Source organism: Myxine glutinosa, unplaced genomic scaffold, assembly GCF_964187855.1.
Source record: "Myxine glutinosa unplaced genomic scaffold, kmMyxGlut1.1 SCAFFOLD_182, whole genome shotgun sequence".
Lineage (NCBI taxonomy): Eukaryota > Metazoa > Chordata > Myxini > Myxiniformes > Myxinidae > Myxine > Myxine glutinosa.
This window is the reverse complement of record NW_027616374.1, coordinates 349589-372032: the sequence shown is the minus strand read 5'-3', so window position 1 is coordinate 372032 and position 22444 is coordinate 349589.

Here is a 22444-nt window from a genome sequence, read left to right as displayed (position 1 = left end):
CCACTTATTGCACTTGTGCTTGTGTTGAAAAGCACTTTCCGCACTTGAGCTCATGTTGCAGAACAACTTTCCGCACTTGTGCTGGTATTGAATACCACTTTTTGCACTTGTCTTAGTGTTGCAGAACCACTTTTGCACTTGTGTTAGTGCAGCAAAACCACTTTTTGCACTTGCACTAGTGTTGAAAACAACAACTCGCATTTGTCTTCGTGTTGCAAAACAATTTCCACACGTGTGCTGGCATTGAAAACCACTTTGCGCACTTGTGCTAGTGTTGAAAACCACTTTTCGCAAATGGGTAGTGTTGCAAAACCAATTAACGCACTTGTGCTCATGTCGAAAACCACTTTCCACACTTGTGTTAGTGTGTCAAACCACTTTCCGCACTCGTGCTACTGTTGCAAAACCACTTTTCGCACTTGTGTTAGTGTTGCAAAACCATTTGCCGCACTTGTGCTGGTGTTGAAAACCACTTCTGCACTTGAGCTAGTGTTGCAGAACCACGTTTAGCACTTGTGCTGGCATTTAAAACCACTTTTCACACCTGTGCTGGCATTGCAAAACCACATTCCGCATTTGTGCTGGCATTGAAAACAACTTTTTGCACTTCTGATCGTGTTGAGAACCACTTTTAGCGCTCCTGTTAGTGTTCAAAACCTCTTTTCGCACTTTGGTTAGTGTTGAAAACCACTTTTTGCAATTGTGTTCGTGTTGAAAACCACTTTTCACACTTGTGGTAGTGTTGCAAAACCACTTTTCGCACTTGCGCTAGTGTTGAAAACTACAATTTGCATTTGTTTAGTGTTGCAAAACCAACTTCCACACTTGTGCTGGCATTGAAAACCACTTTCCGTACACATGCTAATGTTGAAAACCATTTTTCGCAATTGTGTTGGTGTTGCAAAAATCACATACCGCACTCGTGCTCGTTTTGACAACGACTTATCGTATGTGTGTTAGTGTTGCAAAACCACTTTTCGCACTCGTGTTATTGTTGCAAAAACCACTTTCCACACTCGTACTGGCATTGAAAACCACTTATTGCACTTGTGTTAGTGTTGCAAAACCACTTTCATAGTTGTATTAGTGTTGCAAAACCACTTTTCGCACTTGTGTTAGTGTTGCAAAACCATTTTCCACACTTGTGCTGGTGTTGAAAACCACTTTCCACAATTGAGCTAGTGTTGCAGACCACTTTTCGCACTTGTGCTGGCATTGAAAACCACTTTTTGCACTTGTGTTAGTATTGCAAAACCACTGTCCACACTTGTGCTGGCATTGAAAACCACTTTTCACACATGTGCTCATATTGCAAAACAACTTTGGGCAATTGTGCTGGCGTTGAAAACGACTTTTTCCACTTCTGCTAGTGTTGAAAACCACTTTTTGCGCTCCTGTTAGTGTTCAAAACCGCTTTTTGCACTTGTGTTAGTGTTGCAACAACCACTTTCCGCACTCGTACTGGCATTGAAAACCATTTATCACACTTGTGTTATTGTTGCAAAACCACTTTTGCACTTGTGTTGGTGTTGCAAAACCACTTTCGCACTTGTGTTAGTGTTGCAAAGCCACTTTTCGCACTTGTGGTAGTGTTGCAAATCCACTTTTCGCACTTGCGCTCATGTTAAAAACCACAATTCGCATTTGTCTTGGTGTTTCAAAACCACTTATTGCACTTGTGCTTGTGTTGAAAAGCACTTTCCGCACTTGAGCTCATGTTGCAGAACAACTTTCCGCACTTGTGCTGGTATTGAATACCACTTTTTGCACTTGTCTTAGTGTTGCAGAACCACTTTTGCACTTGTGTTAGTGCAGCAAAACCACTTTTTGCACTTGCGCTAGTGTTGAAAACAACAACTCGCATTTGTCTTCGTGTTGCAAAACAATTTCCACACGTGTGCTGGCATTGAAAACCACTTTGCGCACTTGTGCTAGTGTTGAAAACCACTTTTCGCAAATGGGTAGTGTTGCAAAACCAATTAACGCACTTGTGCTCATGTCGAAAACCACTTTCCACACTTGTATTAGTGTGTCAAACCACTTTCCGCACTTGTTCTACTGTTGTAAACCACTTTTCGCACCTGTATTAGTGTTGCAAAACCACTTTTCGCACTTGTGTTAGTGTTGCAAAACCATTTTCCGCACTTATGCTGGTGTTGAAAACAACTTTTCACACATGTACTGGCATTGCAAAACCACTTTCCGCACTTGTGCTGGCGTTGAAAACAACATTTTGCACTTCTGGTCGTGTTGAGAATCACTTTTCACGCTCCTGTTAGTGTTCAAAACCACTTTTCGCACTTTGGTTAGTGTTGAAAACCACTTTTTGCAATTGTGTTCGTGTTGAAAACCACTTTTCACACTTGTGGTGGTGTTGAAAACTACAATTCGCATTTGTCTACGTGTTGCAAAACCAACTTCCACACTTGTGCTGGCATTGAAAACCACTTTCTGCACACGTGCTAATGTTGAAAACCACTTTCGCAATTGGGTTGGTGTTGCAAAAAACACATTCCGCGCTCGTGCTCGTTTTGAAAACCACTTATCACACGTGTGTTAGTGTTGCAAAACCACTTTCTGCACTTGAGCTATTATTGCAGAACCACTTTTCGCACTGGTGCTGGCATTGAAAACCACTATTTTGCACTTGTGTTAGTGTTGCAAAACCACTGTCCACACTTGTGCTGGCATTGAAAACCAATTTTCACACATGTGCTCATATTGCAAAACAACTTTGGGCATTTGTGCTGGCATTGAAAACCACTCTTTACACTTCTGCTAGTGTTGAAAACCACTTTTCGCGCTCCTGTTAGTGTTCAAAACCACTTTTTGCACTTGTGTGAGTGTTGCAAAAATCACTTTCCGTGCTCGTCCTGGCATTGAAAACCATTTATCGCACTTGTGTTAGTGTTGAAAACCACAATCGCATTTGTCTTAGTGTTGCAAAACCAACTTCCACACTTGTGCTGGCATTGAAAACCACTTTCTGCACACGTGCTAATGTTGAAAACCACTTTTCGCAATTGGGTTAGTGTTGCAAAAACCACATTCCGCGCTCGTGCTCGTGTTGAAAACCACTTTTCGCACTCGTATTATTGTTGCAAAAACTACATTCCACACTCGCACTGGCATTTAAAACCACTTATTGCACTTGTGTTAGTGTTGCAAAACCACTTTCATAGTTGTGTTAGTGTTGCAAAACCACTTTCATAGTTGTGTTAGTGTTGCAAAACCACTTGTCACACTTGTGTTAGTGTTGCAAAACCACTTTTCGCACTTGTGTTAGTGTTGCAAAACCACTTTTCGCACTTGTGTTAGTGTTGCAAAACCATTTTCCACACTTGTGCTGGTGTTGGAAACCACTTTCCACACTTGAGCTAGTGTTGCAGAACTACTTTCCGCACTTGTGCTGGCATTGAAATCCACTTTTCACACATGTGCTGGCATTGCAAAAACCACTTTCCACACTCGTACTGGCATTGAAAACTACTTATTGCACTTGCGTTGGTGTTGCAAAACCACTTTTCACACTCGTGTTATTGTTGCAAAAAACACTTTCCACACTCGTACTGGCATTGAAAACCACTTGTCGCACTTGTGTTAGTGTTGCAAAACCACTTTCACATTTGTGTTAGTGTTGCAAAACCACTTTTCGCACTTGGGTTAGTGTTGCAAAACCACTTTTCGCACTGGTGTTAGTGTTGCAAAACCACTTTCCGCACTTGAGCTCGTGTTGCAGAACCACTTTCGCACATGCGTTAGTGTAGCAAAACCACTTTTTGCCCTTGCGCTAGTGTTGAAAACCACAACTCGCATTTGTCTCCGTGCTGCAAAACCAATTTCCACACGTGTGCTGGCATTGAAAACCACTTTACGCACTTGTGCTAGTGTTGAAAACCACTTTTCGCAAATAGGTAGTGTTGCAAAACCACTTATCGCACTTGTGCTCATGTTGAAAACCACTTTCCACACTTGTGTTAGTGTGTCAAACCACTTTCTGCACTCGTGCTACTGTTGTAAACCACTTTTCGCACTTGAGCTGGTGCTGCAGAACCACGTTTTGCACTTGTGCTGGCATTTAAAACCACTTTCCGCACTTGTGCTGGCGTTGAAAACAACTTTTTGCACATCTGATCATGTTGAAAACCACTTTCCGCGCTCCTGTTAGTGTTCAAAACCACTTTTCGCACTTTGGTTAGTGTTGAAAACCACTTTTTGCAATTGTGTTCGTGTTTAAAACCACTTTTCACACTTGTGTTAGTGTTGCAAAACCACTTTTCGCACTTGGGCTTGTGTTGAAAACCACAATTCGCATTTGTCTTGGTGTTAGCAAAACCAATTTCCACACTTGTGCTGGCATTGAAAACCACTTTCCGCACAGGTGCTTATGTTGAATACCACTTTTCGCAATTGGGTTAGTGTTGCAAAAACCACATTCCGCGCTCGTGCTCGTGTTGAAAACCACTTTTCACACTCGTGTTATTGTTGCAAAAACCACTTTTCACACTCGTGTTATTGTTGCAAAAACCACTTTCCACACTCGTACTGGCATTGAAAACTACTTATGGCACTTGTGTTAGTGTTGCAAAACAACTTTCATAGTTGTGGTAGTGTTGCAAAACCACTTTCATAGTTGTGTTAGTGTTGCAAAACCACTTTTCGCACTTGTGTTAGTGTTGCAAAACCACTTTTCGCGCTCGTGCTCGTGTTGAAAACCACTTTTCACTCTCGTGTTATTGTTGCAAAAACCACTTTCCATACTCGTACTGGCATTGAAAACTACTTATTGCACTTGTGTTAGTGTTGGAAAACAACTTTCATAGTTGTGGTAGTGTTGCAAAACCACTTTCATAGTTGTGTTAGTGTTGCAAAACCACTTTCCACACTTGAGCTGGTGTTGCAGAACTACTTTCCGCACTTGTGCCGGCATTGAAAACCACTTTCTGCACTTGAGCTATTGTTGCAGAACCACTTTTCGCACTGGTGCTGGCATTGAAAACCACTATTTTGCACTTGTGTTAGTGTTGCAAAACCACTGTCCACACTAATGCTGGCATTGAAAACCAATTTTCACACATGTGCTCATATTGCAAAACAACTTTGGGCATTTGTGCTGGCATTGAAAACCACTCTTTACACTTCTGCTAGTGTTGAAAACCACTTTTCGCGCTCCTGTTAGTGTTCAAAACCACTTTTTGCACTTGTGTGAGTGTTGCAAAAACCACTTTCCGTGCTCGTCCTGGCATTGAAAACCATTTATCGCACTTGTGTTAGTGTTGAAAACCACAATCGCATTTGTCTTAGTGTTGCAAAACCAACTTCCACACTTGTGCTGGCATTGAAAACCACTTTCTGCACACGTGCTAATGTTGAAAACCACTTTTCGCAATTGGGTTAGTGTTGCAAAAACCACAATCCGCGCTCGTGCTCGTGTTGAAAACCACTTTTCGCACTCGTATTATTGTTGCAAAAACTACATTCCACACTCGCACTGGCATTGAAAACCACTTATTGCACTTGTGTTAGTGTTGCAAAACCACTTTCATAGTTGTGTTAGTGTTGCAAAACCACTTTCATAGTTGTGTTAGTGTTGCAAAACCACTTGTCACACTTGTGTTAGTGTTGCAAAACCACTTTTCGCACTTGTGTTAGTGTTGCAAAACCACTTTTCCCACTTGTGTTAGTGTTGCAAAACCATTTTCCACACTTGTGCTGGTGTTGGAAACCACTTTCCACACTTGAGCTCGTGTTGCAGAACTACTTTCCGCACTTGTGCTGGCATTGAAAACCACTTTTCACACATGTGCTGGCATTGCAAAACCACTTTCCGCACTTGTGCTGGCGTTGAAAACAACTTTTTGCACTTCTGGTCATGTTGAGAACCACTTTTCGCGCTCCTGTTAGTGTTCAAAACCTATTTTCGCACTTTGGTTTGTGTTGAAAACCACTTTTTGCAATTGTGTTCGTGTTGAAAACCACCTTTCACACTTGTGGTAGTGTTGAAAACTACAATTCGCATTTGTCTTCGTGTTGCAAAAACCACTTTCCACACTCGTCCTGGCATTGAAAACCACTTATTGCACTTGTGTTAGTGTTGCAAAACCACTTTCATAGTTGTATTAGTGTTGCAAAACCACTTTTCGCACTTGTGTTAGTGTTGCAAAACCATTTTCAGCACTTGTGCTGGTGTTGAAAACCACTTTCCACACTTGAGCTAGTGCTGCAGAACTATTTTCTGCACTTGTGCTGACATTGAAAACCACTTTCTGCACTTGAGCTGGTGTTGTAGAACCACTTTTCGCCCTTGTGCTGGCATTGAAAACCACTTTTTGCAGTTGTGTTATTGTTGCAAAACCACTTTCCACACTTGTGCTCATGTTGAAAACCACTTTCCACACTTGTGTTAGTGTGTCAATCCACTTTCCGCACTCGTTCTACTGTTGTAAACCACTTTTCGCACTTTTATTAGTGTTGCAAAACCACTCTTCGCACTTGAGCTGGTGTTGCAGAACTACTTTCTGCACTTGTGCTGACATTGAAAACCACTTTCTGCACTTGAGCTGGTGTTGTAGAACCACTTTTCGCCCTTGTGCTGGCGTTGAAAACCACTTTTTGCAGTTGTGTTAGTGTGGCAAAACCACTTTCCTCACTTGTGCTCATATTGCAAAACAACTTTGGGCACTTGTGCTGGCATTGAAAACCACTTTTTGCACTCCTGTTAGTGTTCAACCCCGCTTTTTGCACTTGTGTTAGTGTTGCAAAAACCACTTTCCGCGCTCGTGCTGGCGTTGAAAACCATTTATCGTACTTGTGTTAGTGTTGCAAAACCAGTTTCACACTTGTGTTAGTGTTGCAAATCCACCTTCGCACTTGTGTTAGTGTTGCAAAACCACATTTCGCACTTGTGTTAGTGTTGCAAATCCACTTTTCGCACTTGTGTCCGTGTTGCCAAACCACTTTTCGCACTTGTGCTTGTGTTGAAAAGCACTTTGCGCACTTGAGCTCATGTTGCAGAACAACTTTCCGCACTTATGCTGGTATTGAATACCACTTTTTGCACTTGTGTTAGTGTTGCAGAACCACTTTCGCACTTGTGTTAGTGTTGAAAACAACAACTCGCATTTGTCTTCGTGTTGCAAAACCAATTTCCACACGTGTGCTGGCATTGAAAACCACTTTGCCCACTTGTGCTAGTGTTGAAAACCACTTTTCGCAAATGGGTAGTGTTGCAAAACCACTTATCGCACTTGTGCTCATGTTGAAAACCACTTTCCACACTTGTGTTATTGTGTCAATCCACTTTCCGCACTCGTGCTACTGTTGTAAACCACTTTTCGCACTTGTGTTAGTGCAGCAAAACCACTTTTTGCACTTGCGCTAGTGTTGAAAACCACAAATCGCATTTGTCTTCGTGTTGCAAAACCAATTTCCACACGTGTGCTGGCATTGAAAACCACTTTCCGCACTTGTGCTGGTGTTGAAAACCACTTTTCGCAAATGGGTAGTCTTGCAAAACCACTTTTCGCACGTGTGCTCATTTTGAAAACCACTTTCCACACTTGTGTTCATGTGTCAATCCACTTTCCGCACTCGTTCTACTGTTGTAAACCACTTTTCGCACTTTTATTAGTGTTGCAAAACCACTCTTCGCACTTGAGCTATTGTTGCAGAACCACTTTTCGCACTTGTGCTGGCATTGAAAACCACTTTTTGCAGTTGTGTTAGTGTTGCAAAACCACTTTCCACACTTGTGCTGGCATTTAAAACGACTTTCTGCACTTGAGCTGTTGTGGCAGACCACTTTTCGCACTTGTGCTGGCATTGAAAACCACTTTTCACACATGTGCTCACATTGCAAAACAAATTTGGGCACTTGTGCTGGCGTTGAAAACTACTTTTTCCACTTCTGCCAGTGTTGAAAACCACTTTTTGCGCTCCTGTTAGTGTTCAAAACCGCTTTTTACACTTGTGTTAGTGTTGCAAAAACTACTTTCCGCGCTCGTACTGGCGTTGAAAACCATTTATCGTACTTGTGTTAGTGTTGCAAAACAACTTTCGCACTTGTGTTGGTGTTGCAAAACCACTTTCGCACTTGTGTTAATGTTGCAAAACCACTTTTCGCACTTGTGGTAGTGTTGCAAGTCCACTTTTCGCACTTGCGCTCGTGTTAAAAACCACAATACGCATTTGTGTTGGTGTTTCAAAACCACTTATCGCACTTGTGCCCGTGTTGCCAAACCACTTTTCGCACTTGTGCTTGTGTTGAAAAGCACTTTCCGCACTTGAGCTCATGTTGCAGAACAACTTTCCGCACTTATGCTGGTATTGAATACCACTTTTTGCACTTGTGTTAGTGTTGCAGAACCACTTTCGCACTTGTGTTAGTGTAGCAAAACCACTTTTTGCACTTGCGCTAGTGTTGAAAACCACAACTCGCATTTGTCTTCGTGTTGCAAAACCAATTTCCACACGTGTGCTGGCATTGAAAACCACTTTCTGCACTTGTGCTAGTGTTGAAAAGCACTTTTCGCAAATGGGTAGTGTTACAAAACCACTTATCGCACTTGTGCTCATGTTGAAATCCACTTTCCCCACTTGTGTTAGTGTTGCAAACCACTTTCCGCACTCGTGCTACTGTTGCAAAACCACTTTTCGCACTTGTGTTAGTGTTGCAAAACCATTTGCCGCACTTGTGCTGGTGTTGAAAACCACTTTCTGCACTTGAGCTAGTGTTGCAGAACCACGTTTCGCACTTGTGCTGGCATTTAAAACCACTTTTCACACATGTGCTGGCATTGCAAAACCACATTCCGCATTTGTGCTGGCATTGAAAACAACTTTTTGCACTTCTGATCGTGTTGAGAACCACTTTTAGCGCTCCTGTTAGTGTTCAAAACCTCTTTTCGCACTTTGGTTAGTGTTGAAAACCACTTTTTGCAATTGTGTTCGTGTTGAAAACCACTTTTCACACTTGTGGTAGTGTTGCAAAACCACTTTTCGCACTTGCGCTAGTGTTGAAAACTACAATTTGCATTTGTTTAGTGTTGCAAAACCAACTTCCACACTTGTGCTGGCATTGAAAACCACTTTCCGTACACATGCTAATGTTGAAAACCAATTTTCGCAATTGTGTTGGTGTTGCAAAACCACTTTTCGCACTCGTGTTATTGTTGCAAAAACCACTTTCCACACTCATACTGGCTTTGAAAACCACTTATTGCACTTGTGTTAGTGTTGCACAACTACTTTCATAGTTGTATTAGTGTTGCAAAACCACTTTTCGCACTTGTGTTAGTGTTGCAAAACCATTTTCCACACTTGTGCTGGTGTTGAAAACCACTTTCCACACTTGAGCTAGTGTTGCAGACCACTTTTCGCACTTGTGCTGGCATTGAAAACCACTTTTTGCACTTGTGTTAGTATTGCAAAACCACTGTCCACACTTGTGCTGGCATTGAAAACCACTTTTCACACATGTGCTCATATTGCAAAACAACTTTGGGCAATTGTGCTGGCGTTGAAAACGACTTTTTCCACTTCTGCTAGTGTTGAAAACCACTTTTTGCGCTCCTGTTAGTGTTAAAAACCGCTTTTTGCACTTGTGTTAGTGTTGCAACAACCACTTTCCGCACTCGTACTGGCATTGAAAACCATTTATCACACTTGTGTTATTGTTGCAAAACCACTTTTGCACTTGTGTTGGTGTTGCAAAACCACTTTCGCACTTGTGTTAGTGTTGCAAAACCACTTTTCGCACTTGTGGTAGTGTTGCAAATCCACTTTTCGCACTTGCGCTCATGTTAAAAACCACAATTCGCATTTGTCTTGGTGTTTCAAAACCACTTATTGCACTTGTGCTTGTGTTGAAAAGCACTTTCCGCACTTGAGCCCATGTTGCAGAACAACTTTCCGCACTTGTGCTGGTATTGAATACCACTTTTTGCACTTGTCTTAGTGTTGCAGAACCACTTTTGCACTTGTGTTAGTGCAGCAAAACCACTTTTTGCACTTGCGCTAGTGTTGAAAACAACAACTCGCATTTGTCTTCGTGTTGCAAAACCAATTTCCACACGTGTGCTGGCATTGAAAACCACTTTGCCCACTTGTGCTAGTGTTGAAAACCACTTTTCGCAAATGGGTAGTGTTGCAAAACCACTTAACGCACTTGTGCTCATGTCGAAAACCACTTTCCACACTTGTGTTAGTGTGTCAAACCACTTTCCGCACTTGTTCTACTGTTGTAAACCACTTTTCGCACCTGTATTAGTGTTGCAAAACCACTTTTCGCACTTGTGTTAGTGTTGCAAAACCATTTTCCGCACTTATGCTGGTGTTGAAAACAACTTTTAACACATGTGCTGGCATTGCAAAACCACTTTCCGCACTTGTGCTGGCGTTGAAAACAACATTTTGCACTTCTGGTCGTGTTGAGAATCACTTTTCGCGCTCCTGTTAGTGTTCAAAACCACTTTTCGCACTTTGGTTAGTGTTGAAAACCACTTTTTGCAATTGTGTTCGTGTTGAAAACCACTTTTCACACTTGTGGTGGTGTTGAAAACTACAATTCGCATTTGTCTACGTGTTGCAAAACCAACTTCCACACTTGTGCTGGCATTGAAAACCACTTTCTGCACACGTGCTAATGTTGAAAACCACTTTCGCAATTGGGTTGGTGTTGCAAAAAACACATTCCGCGCTCGTGCTCGTTTTGAAAACCACTTATCACACGTGTGTTAGTGTTGGAAAACCACTTTTCGCACTCGTGTTATTGTTGCAAAAACCACGTTCCACACTCGTACTGGCAATGAAAACCACTTATTGCACTTGTGTTAGTGTTGCAAAACCACTTTCATAGTTGTATTCGTGTCGCAAAACCACTTTTCGCACTTGTGTTAGTGTTGCAAAACCATTTTCCGCACTTGTGCTGGTGTTGAAAACCACTTTCCACACTTGAGCTCGTGTTGCAGAACTACTTTCCGCACTTGTGCTGGCATTGAAAACCACTTTCTGCACTTGAGCTGGTGTTGCAGAAGCACTTTTCGCCCTTGTGCTGGCATTGAAAACCACTTTTTGCAGTTGTGTTAGTGTTGCAAAACCACTTTCCACACTTGTGCTCATATTGCAAAACAACTTTGGGCACTTGTGCTGGCATTGAAAACCACTTTTTCCACTTCTGCTAGTGTTGAAAACCACTTTTTGCGCTCCTGTTAGTGTTCAAAACCGCTTTTTACACTTGTGTTAGTGTTGCAAAAACTACTTTCCACGCTCGTACTGGCGTTGAAAACCATTTATCGCACTTGTGTTAGTGTTGCAAAACCACTTTCGCACTTGTGTTGGTGTTGCAAAACCACTTTCGCACTTGTGTTAATGTTGCAAAACCACTTTTCGCACTTGTGGTAGTGTTGCAAGTCCACTTTTCGCACTTGCGCTCGTGTTAAAAACCACAATACGCATTTGTCTTGGTGTTTCAAAACCATTTTCCGCACTTATGCTGGTGTTGAAAACAACTTTTAACACATGTGCTGGCATTGCAAAACCACTTTCCGCACTTGTGCTGGCGTTGAAAACAACATTTTGCACTTCTGGTCGTGTTGAGAATCACTTTTCGCGCTCCTGTTAGTGTTCAAAACCACTTTTCGCACTTTGGTTAGTGTTGAAAACCACTTTTTGCAATTGTGTTCGTGTTGAAAACCACTTTTCACACTTGTGGTGGTGTTGAAAACTACAATTCGCATTTGTCTACGTGTTGCAAAACCAACTTCCACACTTGTGCTGGCATTGAAAACCACTTTCTGCACACGTGCTAATGTTGAAAACCACTTTCGCAATTGGGTTGGTGTTGCAAAAAACACATTCCGCGCTCGTGCTCGTTTTGAAAACCACTTATCACACGTGTGTTAGTGTTGGAAAACCACTTTTCGCACTCGTGTTATTGTTGCAAAAACCACGTTCCACACTCGTACTGGCAATGAAAACCACTTATTGCACTTGTGTTAGTGTTGCAAAACCACTTTCATAGTTGTATTCGTGTTGCAAAACCACTTTTCGCACTTGTGTTAGTGTTGCAAAACCATTTTCCGCACTTGTGCTGGTGTTGAAAACCACTTTCCACACTTGAGCTCGTGTTGCAGAACTACTTTCCGCACTTGTGCTGGCATTGAAAACCACTTTCTGCACTTGAGCTGGTGTTGCAGAAGCACTTTTCGCCCTTGTGCTGGCATTGAAAACCACTTTTTGCAGTTGTGTTAGTGTTGCAAAACCACTTTCCACACTTGTGCTCATATTGCAAAACAACTTTCCGCACTTATGCTGGTATTGAATACCACTTTTTGCACTTGTGTTAGTGTTGCAGAACCACTTTCGCACTTGTGTTAGTGTTGAAAACAACAACTCGCATTTGTCTTCGTGTTGCAAAACCAATTTCCACACGTGTGCTGGCATTGAAAACCACTTTGCCCACTTGTGCTAGTGTTGAAAACCACTTTTCGCAAATGGGTAGTGTTGCTAAACCACTTATCGCACTTGTGCTCATGTTGAAAACCACTTTCCACACTTGTGTTATTGTGTCAATCCACTTTCCGCACTCGTGCTACTGTTGTAAACCACTTTTCGCACTTGTGTTAGTGCAGCAAAACCACTTTTTGCACTTGCGCTAGTGTTGAAAACCACAAATCGCATTTGTCTTCGTGTTGCAAAACCAATTTCCACACGTGTGCTGGCATTGAAAACCACTTTCCGCACTTGTGCTGGTGTTGAAAACCACTTTTCGCAAATGGGTAGTCTTGCAAAACCACTTTTCGCACGTGTGCTCATTTTGAAAACCACTTTCCACACTTGTGTTCATGTGTCAATCCACTTTCCGCACTCGTTCTACTGTTGTAAACCACTTTTCGCACTTTTATTAGTGTTGCAAAACCACTCTTCGCACTTGAGCTATTGTTGCAGAACCACTTTTCGCACTTGTGCTGGCATTGAAAACCACTTTTTGCAGTTGTGTTAGTGTTGCAAAACCACTTTCCACACTTGTGCTGGCATTTAAAACGACTTTCTGCACTTGAGCTGTTGTGGCAGACCACTTTTCGCACTTGTGCTGGCATTGAAAACCACTTTTCACACATGTGCTCACATTGCAAAACAAATTTGGGCACTTGTGCTGGCGTTGAAAACTACTTTTTCCACTTCTGCCAGTGTTGAAAACCACTTTTTGCGCTCCTGTTAGTGTTCAAAACCGCTTTTTACACTTGTGTTAGTGTTGCAAAAACTACTTTCCGCGCTCGTACTGGCGTTGAAAACCATTTATCGTACTTGTGTTAGTGTTGCAAAACAACTTTCGCACTTGTGTTGGTGTTGCAAAACCACTTTCGCACTTGTGTTAATGTTGCAAAACCACTTTTCGCACATGTGGTAGTGTTGCAAGTCCACTTTTCGCACTTGCGCTCGTGTTAAAAACCACAATACGCATTTGTGTTGGTGTTTCAAAACCACTTATCGCACTTGTGCCCGTGTTGCCAAACCACTTTTCGCACTTGTGCTTGTGTTGAAAAGCACTTTCCGCACTTGAGCTCATGTTGCAGAACAACTTTCCGCACTTATGCTGGTATTGAATACCACTTTTTGCACTTGTGTTAGTGTTGCAGAACCACTTTCGCACTTGTGTTAGTGTAGCAAAACCACTTTTTGCACTTGCGCTAGTGTTGAAAACCACAACTCGCATTTGTCTTCGTGTTGCAAAACCAATTTCCACACGTGTGCTGGCATTGAAAACCACTTTCTGCACTTGTGCTAGTGTTGAAAGCACTTTTCGCAAATGGGTAGTGTTACAAAACCACTTATCGCACTTGTGCTCATGTTGAAATCCACTTTCCCCACTTGTGTTAGTGTTGCAAACCACTTTCCACACTCGTGCTACTGTTGCAAAACCACTTTTCGCACTTGTGTTAGTGTTGCAAAACCATTTGCCGCACTTGTGCTGGTGTTGAAAACCACTTTCTGCACTTGAGCTAGTGTTGCAGAACCACGTTTCGCACTTGTGCTGGCATTTAAAACCACTTTTCACACATGTGCTGGCATTGCAAAACCACATTCCGCATTTGTGCTGGCATTGAAAACAACTTTTTGCACTTCTGATCGTGTTGAGAACCACTTTTAGCGCTCCTGTTAGTGTTCAAAACCTCTTTTCGCACTTTGGTTAGTGTTGAAAACCACTTTTTGCAATTGTGTTCGTGTTGAAAACCACTTTTCACACTTGTGGTAGTGTTGCAAAACCACTTTTCGCACTTGCGCTAGTGTTGAAAACTACAATTTGCATTTGTTTAGTGTTGCAAAACCAACTTCCACACTTGTGCTGGCATTGAAAACCACTTTCCGTACACATGCTAATGTTGAAAACCAATTTTCGCAATTGTGTTGGTGTTGCAAAACCACTTTTCGCACTCGTGTTATTGTTGCAAAAACCACTTTCCACACTCATACTGGCTTTGAAAACCACTTATTGCACTTGTGTTAGTGTTGCACAACCACTTTCATAGTTGTATTAGTGTTGCAAAACCACTTTTCGCACTTGTGTTAGTGTTGCAAAACCATTTTCCACACTTGTGCTGGTGTTGAAAACCACTTTCCACACTTGAGCTAGTGTTGCAGACCACTTTTCGCACTTGTGCTGGCATTGAAAACCACTTTTTGCACTTGTGTTAGTATTGCAAAACCACTGTCCACACTTGTGCTGGCATTGAAAACCACTTTTCACACATGTGCTCATATTGCAAAACAACTTTGGGCAATTGTGCTGGCGTTGAAAACGACTTTTTCCACTTCTGCTAGTGTTGAAAACCACTTTTTGCGCTCCTGTTAGTGTTAAAAACCGCTTTTTGCACTTGTGTTAGTGTTGCAACAACCACTTTCCGCACTCGTACTGGCATTGAAAACCATTTATCACACTTGTGTTATTGTTGCAAAACCACTTTTGCACTTGTGTTGGTGTTGCAAAACCACTTTCGCACTTGTGTTAGTGTTGCAAAACCACTTTTCGCACTTGTGGTAGTGTTGCAAATCCACTTTTCGCACTTGCGCTCATGTTAAAAACCACAATTCGCATTTGTCTTGGTGTTTCAAAACCACTTATTGCACTTGTGCTTGTGTTGAAAAGCACTTTCCGCACTTGAGCCCATGTTGCAGAACAACTTTCCGCACTTGTGCTGGTATTGAATACCACTTTTTGCACTTGTCTTAGTGTTGCAGAACCACTTTTGCACTTGTGTTAGTGCAGCAAAACCACTTTTTGCACTTGCGCTAGTGTTGAAAACAACAACTCGCATTTGTCTTCGTGTTGCAAAACCAATTTCCACACGTGTGCTGGCATTGAAAACCACTTTGCCCACTTGTGCTAGTGTTGAAAACCACTTTTCGCAAATGGGTAGTGTTGCAAAACCACTTAACGCACTTGTGCTCATGTCGAAAACCACTTTCCACACTTGTGTTAGTGTGTCAAACCACTTTCCGCACTTGTTCTACTGTTGTAAACCACTTTTCGCACCTGTATTAGTGTTGCAAAACCACTTTTCGCACTTGTGTTAGTGTTGCAAAACCATTTTCCGCACTTATGCTGGTGTTGAAAACAACTTTTAACACATGTGCTGGCATTGCAAAACCACTTTCCGCACTTGTGCTGGCGTTGAAAACAACATTTTGCACTTCTGGTCGTGTTGAGAATCACTTTTCGCGCTCCTGTTAGTGTTCAAAACCACTTTTCGCACTTTGGTTAGTGTTGAAAACCACTTTTTGCAATTGTGTTCGTGTTGAAAACCACTTTTCACACTTGTGGTGGTGTTGAAAACTACAATTCGCATTTGTCTACGTGTTGCAAAACCAACTTCCACACTTGTGCTGGCATTGAAAACCACTTTCTGCACACGTGCTAATGTTGAAAACCACTTTCGCAATTGGGTTGGTGTTGCAAAAAACACATTCCGCGCTCGTGCTCGTTTTGAAAACCACTTATCACACGTGTGTTAGTGTTGGAAAACCACTTTTCGCACTCGTGTTATTGTTGCAAAAACCACGTTCCACACTCGTACTGGCAATGAAAACCACTTATTGCACTTGTGTTAGTGTTGCAAAACCACTTTCATAGTTGTATTCGTGTCGCAAAACCACTTTTCGCACTTGTGTTAGTGTTGCAAAACCATTTTCCGCACTTGTGCTGGTGTTGAAAACCACTTTCCACACTTGAGCTCGTGTTGCAGAACTACTTTCCGCACTTGTGCTGGCATTGAAAACCACTTTCTGCACTTGAGCTGGTGTTGCAGAAGCACTTTTCGCCCTTGTGCTGGCATTGAAAACCACTTTTTGCAGTTGTGTTAGTGTTGCAAAACCACTTTCCACACTTGTGCTCATATTGCAAAACAACTTTGGGCACTTGTGCTGGCATTGAAAACCACTTTTTCCACTTCTGCTAGCGTTGAAAACCACTTTTTGCGCTCCTGTTAGTGTTCAAAACCGCTTTTTACACTTGTGTTAGTGTTGCAAAAACTACTTTCCACGCTCGTACTGGCGTTGAAAACCATTTATCGCACTTGTGTTAGTGTTGCAAAACCACTTTCGCACTTGTGTTGGTGTTGCAAAACCACTTTCGCACTTGTGTTAATGTTGCAAAACCACTTTTCGCACTTGTGGTAGTGTTGCAAGTCCACTTTTCGCACTTGCGCTCGTGTTAAAAACCACAATACGCATTTGTCTTGGTGTTTCAAAACCATTTTCCGCACTTATGCTGGTGTTGAAAACAACTTTTAACACATGTGCTGGCATTGCAAAACCACTTTCCGCACTTGTGCTGGCGTTGAAAACAACATTTTGCACTTCTGGTCGTGTTGAGAATCACTTTTCGCGCTCCTGTTAGTGTTCAAAACCACTTTTCGCACTTTGGTTAGTGTTGAAAACCACTTTTTGCAATTGTGTTCGTGTTGAAAACCACTTTTCACACTTGTGGTGGTGTTGAAAACTACAATTCGCATTTGTCTACGTGTTGCAAAACCAACTTCCACACTTGTGCTGGCATTGAAAACCACTTTCTGCACACGTGCTAATGTTGAAAACCACTTTCGCAATTGGGTTGGTGTTGCAAAAAACACATTCCGCGCTCGTGCTCGTTTTGAAAACCACTTATCACACGTGTGTTAGTGTTGGAAAACCACTTTTCGCACTCGTGTTATTGTTGCAAAAACCACGTTCCACACTCGTACTGGCAATGAAAACCACTTATTGCACTTGTGTTAGTGTTGCAAAACCACTTTCATAGTTGTATTCGTGTTGCAAAACCACTTTTCGCACTTGTGTTAGTGTTGCAAAACCATTTTCCGCACTTGTGCTGGTGTTGAAAACCACTTTCCACACTTGAGCTCGTGTTGCAGAACTACTTTCCGCACTTGTGCTGGCATTGAAAACCACTTTCTGCACTTGAGCTGGTGTTGCAGAAGCACTTTTCGCCCTTGTGCTGGCATTGAAAACCACTTTTTGCAGTTGTGTTAGTGTTGCAAAACCACTTTCCACACTTGTGCTCATATTGCAAAACAACTTTGGGCACTTGTGCTGGCATTGAAAACCACTTTTTCCACTTCTGCTAGTGTTGAAAACCACTTTTTGCGCTCCTGTTAGTGTTCAAAACCGCTTTTTACACTTGTGTTAGTGTTGCAAAAACTACTTTCCGCGCTCGTACTGGCGTTGAAAACCATTTATCGCACTTGTGTTAGTGTTGCAAAACCACTTTCGCACTTGTGTTGGTGTTGCAAAACCACTTTCGCACTTGTGTTAATGTTGCAAAACCACTTTTCGCACTTGTGGTAGTGTTGCAAGTCCACTTTTCGCACTTGCGCTCGTGTTAAAAACCACAATACGCATTTGTCTTGGTGTTTCAAAACCATTTATCGCACTTGTGCCCGTGTTGCCAAACCACTTTTCGCACTTGTGCTTGTGTTGAAAAGCACTTTCCGCACTTGAGCTCATGTTGCAGAACAACTTTCCGCACTTATGCTGGTATTGAATACCACTTTTTGCACTTGTGTTAGTGTTGCAGAACCACTTTCGCACTTGTGTTAGTGTAGCAAAACCACTTTTTGCACTTGCGCTAGTGTTGAAAACCACAACTCGCATTTGTCTTCGTGTTGCAAAACCAATTTCCACACTTGTGCAGGCATTTAAAACCACTTTTCACACCTGTGCTGGCATTGCAAAACCACATTCCGCATTTGTGCTGGCATTGAAAACAACTTTTTGCACTTCTGATCGTGTTGAGAACCACTTTTAGCGCTCCTGTTAGTGTTCAAAACCTCTTTTCGCACTTTGGTTAGTGTTGAAAACCACTTTTTGCAATTGTGTTCGTGTTGAAAACCACTTTTCACACTTGTGGTAGTGTTGCAAAACCACTTTTCGCACTTGCGCTAGTGTTGAAAACTACAATTTGCATTTGTTTAGTGTTGCAAAACCAACTTCCACACTTGTGCTGGCATTGAAAACCACTTTCCGTACACATGCTAATGTTGAAAACCATTTTTCGCAATTGTGTTGGTGTTGCAAAAATCACATACCGCACTCGTGCTCGTTTTGACAACCACTTATCGTATGTGTGTTAGTGTTGCAAAACCACTTTTCGCACTCGTGTTATTGTTGCAAAAACCACTTTCCACACTCGTACTGGCATTGAAAACCACTTATTGCACTTGTGTTAGTGTTGCAAAACCACTTTCATAGTTGTATTAGTGTTGCAAAACCACTTTTCGCACTTGTGTTAGTGTTGCAAAACCATTTTCCACACTTGTGCTGGTGTTGAAAACCACTTTCCACAATTGAGCTAGTGTTGCAGACCACTTTTCGCACTTGTGCTGGCATTGAAAACCACTTTTTGCACTTGTGTTAGTATTGCAAAACCACTGTCCACACTTGTGCTGGCATTGAAAACCACTTTTCACACATGTGCTCATATTGCAAAACAACTTTGGGCAATTGTGCTGGCGTTGAAAACGACTTTTTCCACTTCTGCTAGTGTTGAAAACCACTTTTTGCGCTCCTGTTAGTGTTCAAAACCGCTTTTTGCACTTGTGTTAGTGTTGCAACAACCACTTTCCACACTCGTACTGGCATTGAAAACCATTTATCACACTTGTGTTATTGTTGCAAAACCACTTTTGCACTTGTGTTGGTGTTGCAAAACCACTTTCGCACTTGTGTTAGTGTTGCAAAGCCACTTTTCGCACTTGTGGTAGTGTTGCAAATCCACTTTTCGCACTTGCGCTCATGTTAAAAACCACAATTCGCATTTGTCTTGGTGTTTCAAAACCACTTATTGCACTTGGGCTTGTGTTGAAAACCACAATTCGCATTTGTCTTGGTGTTAGCAAAACCAATTTCCACACTTGTGCTGGCATTGAAAACCACTTTCCGCACAGGTGCTTATGTTGAATACCACTTTTCGCAATTGGGTTAGTGTTGCAAAAACCACATTCCGCGCTCGTGCTCGTGTTGAAAACCACTTTTCACACTCGTGTTATTGTTGCAAAAACCACTTTTCACACTCGTGTTATTGTTGCAAAAACCACTTTCCACACTCGTACTGGCATTGAAAACTACTTATGGCACTTGTGTTAGTGTTGCAAAACAACTTTCATAGTTGTGGTAGTGTTGCAAAACCACTTTCATAGTTGTGTTAGTGTTGCAAAACCACTTTTCGCACTTGTGTTAGTGTTGCAAAACCACTTTTCGCGCTCGTGCTCGTGTTGAAAACCACTTTTCACTCTCGTGTTATTGTTGCAAAAACCACTTTCCATACTCGTACTGGCATTGAAAACTACTTATTGCACTTGTGTTAGTGTTGGAAAACAACTTTCATAGTTGTGGTAGTGTTGCAAAACCACTTTCATAGTTGTGTTAGTGTTGCAAAACCACTTTCCACACTTGAGCTGGTGTTGCAGAACTACTTTCCGCACTTGTGCCGGCATTGAAAACCACTTTCTGCACTTGAGCTATTGTTGCAGAACCACTTTTCGCACTGGTGCTGGCATTGAAAACCACTATTTTGCACTTGTGTTAGTGTTGCAAAACCACTGTCCACACTAATGCTGGCATTGAAAACCAATTTTCACACATGTGCTCATATTGCAAAACAACTTTGGGCATTTGTGCTGGCATTGAAAACCACTCTTTACACTTCTGCTAGTGTTGAAAACCACTTTTCGCGCTCCTGTTAGTGTTCAAAACCACTTTTTGCACTTGTGTGAGTGTTGCAAAAACCACTTTCCGTGCTCGTCCTGGCATTGAAAACCATTTATCGCACTTGTGTTAGTGTTGAAAACCACAATCGCATTTGTCTTAGTGTTGCAAAACCAACTTCCACACTTGTGCTGGCATTGAAAACCACTTTCTGCACACGTGCTAATGTTGAAAACCACTTTTCGCAATTGGGTTAGTGTTGCAAAAACCACAATCCGCGCTCGTGCTCGTGTTGAAAACCACTTTTCGCACTCGTATTATTGTTGCAAAAACTACATTCCACACTCGCACTGGCATGGAAAACCACTTATTGCACTTGTGTTAGTGTTGCAAAACCACTTTCATAGTTGTGTTAGTGTTGCAAAACCACTTTCATAGTTGTGTTAGTGTTGCAAAACCACTTGTCACACTTGTGTTAGTGTTGCAAAACCACTTTTCGCACTTGTGTTAGTGTTGCAAAACCACTTTTCCCACTTGTGTTAGTGTTGCAAAACCATTTTCCACACTTGTGCTGGTGTTGGAAACCACTTTCCACACTTGAGCTCGTGTTGCAGAACTACTTTCCGCACTTGTGCTGGCATTGAAAACCACTTTTCACACATGTGCTGGCATTGCAAAACCACTTTCCGCACTTGTGCTGGCGTTGAAAACAACTTTTTGCACTTCTGGTCATGTTGAGAACCACTTTTCGCGCTCCTGTTAGTGTTCAAAACCTATTTTCGCACTTTGGTTTGTGTTGAAAACCACTTTTTGCAATTGTGTTCGTGTTGAAAACCACCTTTCACACTTGTGGTAGTGTTGAAAACTACAATTCGCATTTGTCTTCGTGTTGCAAAAACCACTTTCCACACTCGTCCTGGCATTGAAAACCACTTATTGCACTTGTGTTAGTGTTGCAAAACCACTTTCATAGTTGTATTAGTGTTGCAAAACCACTTTTCGCACTTGTGTTAGTGTTGCAAAACCATTTTCAGCACTTGTGCTGGTGTTGAAAACCACTTTCCACACTTGAGCTAGTGCTGCAGAACTATTTTCTGCACTTGTGCTGACATTGAAAACCACTTTCTGCACTTGAGCTGGTGTTGTAGAACCACTTTTCGCCCTTGTGCTGGCATTGAAAACCACTTTTTGCAGTTGTGTTATTGTTGCAAAACCACTTTCCACACTTGTGCTCATGTTGAAAACCACTTTCCACACTTGTGTTAGTGTGTCAATCCACTTTCCGCACTCGTTCTACTGTTGTAAACCACTTTTCGCACTTTTATTAGTGTTGCAAAACCACTCTTCGCACTTGAGCTGGTGTTGCAGAACTACTTTCTGCACTTGTGCTGACATTGAAAACCACTTTCTGCACTTGAGCTGGTGTTGTAGAACCACTTTTCGCCCTTGTGCTGGCGTTGAAAACCACTTTTTGCAGTTGTGTTAGTGTGGCAAAACCACTTTCCTCACTTGTGCTCATATTGCAAAACAACTTTGGGCACTTGTGCTGGCATTGAAAACCACTTTTTGCACTCCTGTTAGTGTTCAACCCCGCTTTTTGCACTTGTGTTAGTGTTGCAAAAACCACTTTCCGCGCTCGTGCTGGCGTTGAAAACCATTTATCGTACTTGTGTTAGTGTTGCAAAACCACTTTCACACTTGTGTTAGTGTTGCAAATCCACCTTCGCACTTGTGTTAGTGTTGCAAAACCACATTTCGCACTTGTGTTAGTGTTGCAAATCCACTTTTCGCACTTGTGTCCGTGTTGCCAAACCACTTTTCGCACTTGTGCTTGTGTTGAAAAGCACTTTGCGCACTTGAGCTCATGTTGCAGAACAACTTTCTGCACTTATGCTGGTATTGAATACCACTTTTTGCACTTGTGTTAGTGTTGCAGAACCACTTTCGCACTTGTGTTAGTGTTGAAAACAACAACTCGCATTTGTCTTCGTGTTGCAAAACCAATTTCCACACGTGTGCTGGCATTGAAAACCACTTTGCCCACTTGTGCTAGTGTTGAAAACCACTTTTCGCAAATGGGTAGTGTTGCAAAACCACTTATCGCACTTGTGCTCATGTTGAAAACCACTTTCCACACTTGTGTTATTGTGTCAATCCACTTTCCGCACTCGTGCTACTGTTGTAAACCACTTTTCGCACTTGTGTTAGTGCAGCAAAACCACTTTTTGCACTTGCGCTAGTGTTGAAA